This window comes from Lemur catta, chromosome 3, assembly GCF_020740605.2.
Source record: "Lemur catta isolate mLemCat1 chromosome 3, mLemCat1.pri, whole genome shotgun sequence".
NCBI lineage: Eukaryota > Metazoa > Chordata > Mammalia > Primates > Lemuridae > Lemur > Lemur catta.
The window spans coordinates 49,735,097-49,739,736 of NC_059130.1; the positions used below are offsets into that span (position 1 = coordinate 49,735,097).

Below are 4,640 nucleotides of genomic sequence, written 5' to 3' on the forward strand. Positions count from 1 at the left end.
CTTTAGCTATCACTCCCCTATCCCCCAACCCCTTCCCTAAGCCCTAGGCAATCACTAATTTACATTTTGTCTTATAGATTTCCCCATTCTGTATTTTGATATGAATAGAATCATGCAATATATCGTCTTTTGTGACTGGCTTCTCTCAATTAGTATAATGTTTTCAAGGTTTGTCTGTGTTGTAGCATGTATCAATACTGCATGCCTTTTTATGGCCAAATAATATTTCATTGTATTTTGTTTATCTGATCATCAGTTGATAGATATTTGGATTGTATCCTATTTTTCCTTTGGCCCGTACGGGGATCAAACCCGCAACCTTGGCGTTATTAGCACCACGCTCTAACCAGCTGAGCTAACCGGCCACTGGATTGTATCCTATTTTTGTCCATTATGAATAATGCTGCTATAAGCATTCATGTACAAGTTTTTGTATGAACATATGTTTTCATTTCTCTTGCATATATACCTAGGAAAGGAATTGCTGGGTATACAGTAATTGTATGTTTCATCATTTCAGGAACTGCCAAACTGTTTTCCAAAGCAGCTGCACCATTTACATTCCCAACAGCTGTATGTGAAGGTTCCAATTTCTCCACATCCTTGCCAACACTTGTTGTTATCTGATTTTTTGACTCTAGCCATCCTAGCAAGCGTGAAGTGGGATCTCATTGTGGTTTTGATTTGCATATCTCTGATAACTAATGATGCTGAGCATCCTTTCATGTGCTTGTAGACCATTTATATATCTTAACCATTATTATAACATCCAAGTGAATAGATTTTAGAATCAAATAATTAACTACAATACTATATAGACAAATAACCACAAAAGGAGAAGTTTATCAATACCACCCAAAATTCTGGACACTCAGCTGCAGACCACAGTAGATGGATATATCAGTAAATTTGTGTGAAAACAGTAGTATAGGACACCCCTCTACCAAGCTCACCATCAGCTGTGCTAGTCAAAAGATGTTAACAGTAAGGAAAGGAGATGTATGCTTCTCTTCCCGTCTGCTACGAGCACAGAATACCAGACCTGGTTAGGAATCTAGAGATTTATCAGTGAAAATTGTCCTTTTATAAATAAGGAAACAGTGAACTAAGGAAATGAAGTGACTTGCTTCAACAGCTTAGCAACAGAACCCAGGTCTCCTGACTCTGGCCTGTCAACCCCTTGTCACCATCATCCCCCTACGCCCCACTCCCACTCTCATACCACTCCTCCTCCTTTCCTGAAAGCCCCTCGGAACCTTTGGTCTCCCAGACCTGGTAATAGGCCCCACGTGATCTCTACCTCTTAGCCCGCTGCCCAAAATACCTAACCGTGATTATTTTGTCTGGTTAGGTATGTATCTTAGTTTAGAAATATTCTGTTTTTCAAAAAGCCATAGGCCTAGAATGGTACATTTGAAAATTAATTACCTAAGTGCATAGAATCACAGAAATAGGATTTCAACGGCTCCATACAGGCCACCTTCAAACTCTCCTCTGACAGCAGATGGCCCCTGGCCGCTCTCTCTGACAGATGGCTATTCAGCCCCATAGGGAATGCTTTCTTACTCAAACCCTTGTTACTTTCAGATAAAGTAATGCTCTGATTGTTAGCAAGTTCTTTTTTATACTGAGCAAGGCCTGCCTCCCTCATCCCCCATTCATCCTAGTTCTGTCTTAGGGAGCAACATCCAGTTGCTTTCTCTCCTAAAATTCAGATCTACTGTTTGCAATCATCAAATTTCATTTTCCTTTCCCCCAAGGTTTCTCCCTTCGGATGGATCTACTGTTGAAGGTTCTTGGATATTCTTCACACTCGCCTATACTCCTCTTTCTTATTTTGCTTGCTAGAATGCAAGCTCCCACAGGGCAGAGACTTTGTCTACCTTATTTAACACTTCACCATTGTATCCCTAGCACCTAAAAAAAAGGCTGGTCCCTAGAGTGCAAGAAATATTTGTTGAATAAATATATGTTAAATAATTGAATCCCAGTTGCCTTTCAAGGGATGTGCAACAAAGATCATTATTTGTGATGTCTTGTATCCAGAATTGTATAACATACTCCAGAAGAGGTTTGACTGGTGTCAAGTATGATGAAGTCATTTCTGTCCTCAGTAGAAGCTTAGAAAACAGATTTCATAACCTAATGCCTCTGTACAAATAACTTTATAAACAAGGAGGGGGGGACTTCCTTGCTTTGAAGGGCTGCAATGAACTGACTGTAAGAGAATTTTGTAAATATAAATGCACACTGATGACACTGAAAACACTTTATAGTTCATGTTACCAGTTTCATGCACATTTTTCCAAGTACACTGTGATGACTTAGAAGAAAGTAAATGCCCATCTGGCTTAAAGAATTTTAAGATGTTCTAATGATGTCAAGATATCTATCTGAACATTATGGGATCAAGGGCAATGGACATCTCCAGTCTGTCTCTGAAAATGGATACAGTAACCCCTTGGTATTCACAGGGGATTGGCTCCAGGACCTCCGTAGACATGAAAAATCCTTGGATTCTCAAGCCCCTTATAGTCAGCCCTCCTTATCTGCCAGTTCCACATCAGAACCAGTGGATATCGAAGGCCAACTGTATTCTGAAGAAGGCTTATATTAAAAATAGGAAGCCCCAATATTTTATTAAGTTATTAATAGAAATGTCTGATTTCCTTAAGTACTAAGTTTGACAGTTGATATCTCTAACATTTCACTTTGATATTTCTTGTTTTATTTTTATTGAGAAGATACATCCTTAGTCTTTCAAACACATTTTGGGTTGTGACTATCTTTCAATTTTTTTTTACAGCAAATTTTGTGATACCATGGATAAGTCAAAGATTCATGTTATTTTCAAATATGAGTTCCACTGTAGAAACTCAAAATATCAACTAAGTGTTTGGGAAGGATGTGGCTAATAAACACACACAAATTGATGGTTTGAGAAGTTCTGTTCTAGTGATTTTAATCTTGAAAATGAGCCACGTGGGTAACCTGAGACCAAGGTGGATAATGATGAGCTGAAAGCTGTAGTGGAAGGAAATCCATCTCAACTTATGAGTGAATTAGCACCAAGGTTTGATGTTACTATTCCAACAATCGTGGACCATTTGAAACAAATCAGCAAGGTAAAGAAGCTGGATAGCTGGGTACCACATAAAATAAAGGAGCCGCAGAAGAGAAATGGTCTCGAAGCTTGCCTTTCTTTGCTGTTGCAACATAAAGGTGAACCATTCCTACACTGTATTGTTATGTGTGATGAAAAATGGATTCTTTTTGACAATCACAAGCATTTGGCACAATGGTTGGATAAAGATGAAGTGCTAAAATCCAGTCCAAAACCGAATATTCATCAAAAAAACTAATTGTGTCTGTTTGGTGGTCCAGTGCTGGTATTATCCACTACAGCTTCCTGAAACGTGATCAATTGATTGCAGCAGATGTGTACTGCAACCAATTGGAGGAAATGATGAGAATGCTTGCAATTAAGCAGCCAAGATTGGTCCATACACAGGCCAATCCTCTTGCAAGACAATGTTTGACCATATGTCACACAACCAATGCTGCTCAAACTACAGAGGCTGGGCTTAGAAACTTTCTGTCACACACCATATTCACCAGACCTTGTGCTAACTGACTACCACTTCTTCCAGGCTTTGGACCACTCCTTGCAAGGAAAAATATTCCATTCTCAACAAGCTGTGGAAAACACCTTTCATGATTTCATCTCCACTCACTCGCCAGTCTTCTTTGCTGCTGGCATAAACGAACTACCATTAAGATGGCAAAACTGTGTTGAAAGTTTAGACACATACTTTGATAAATTGTACTGCTTTTTGTTTGAGACATGATAAACTCTACTTTTGATTCAAAACTGGACATTTCATATTTAATGACCTAACATAATTCCACACAAGTTTCATCTCTACCAAAATAGTAACAGTGGGCAATGGGTTTAATGTTTTGAAACACCTTCTCAATTGTAATCCTTTATTGTTGAATTGATTTTTCTTTTTAAATCTCAGTGACCTGTGGGAATGAGTTATGATGCTGGGATCTGCAAGGAGAAGGTAGGATATGGGAAAAGTCTCTATCAAATAGGAAGAAGTAAAATAAAAACCCAACCTTGCCAGCACTGAAGCATGGCAGGAAGAAAAGAAACAAGGTAGATGACTACATATGCATCCACCAGATGTGCAGACAACTCCCCTCTTCTTGCCCCTTTCCCGTCATGGGGTCATATCCCAAGAGGGGATGACAATTAAAAACTTACGATTATAGGGGAACTCAGGAACACTGGGACTACTGTTATGCTATTCCAGGACCGGGTCTCTAGGACATCCCCAGCCTTTGGGGGTCCCCATGGTGCAGGAGCAGAGGCAGCCCTGGGAGGAGGTCAGATGGATGAACCAGCAGCTGAAATGAGATTGCTTAAAGCAGAGAAGACTGATATTTTGTTAACTGGCCACTAGAAGCATCCAGGAGAGAGGGGACTCGTAAAGAAGACTCAGATCAATTAAAGAACACAAAGACACTGCATTTTCCGGAACTGTTGTGTGTGGTTTGAATAAATTTTTGACCGCACTACTAATCTATAGGGTATGGTGGATGGGGAAGCCCATGTCAGAGGAGATGGGAGAAAT

General features: G+C 39.7%; 1 non-coding gene across 1 annotated transcript; it reads right to left on the reverse strand.

Annotated features, from left to right (window-relative positions):
• Positions 1–291: 291 nt before the first annotated feature.
• TRNAI-AAU lies at positions 292–365 on the reverse strand. Its single transcript has one exon. It is a non-coding gene; the product is annotated as a tRNA-Ile (tRNA).
• Between the last annotated feature and the right edge of the window lie 4,275 nt (positions 366–4,640).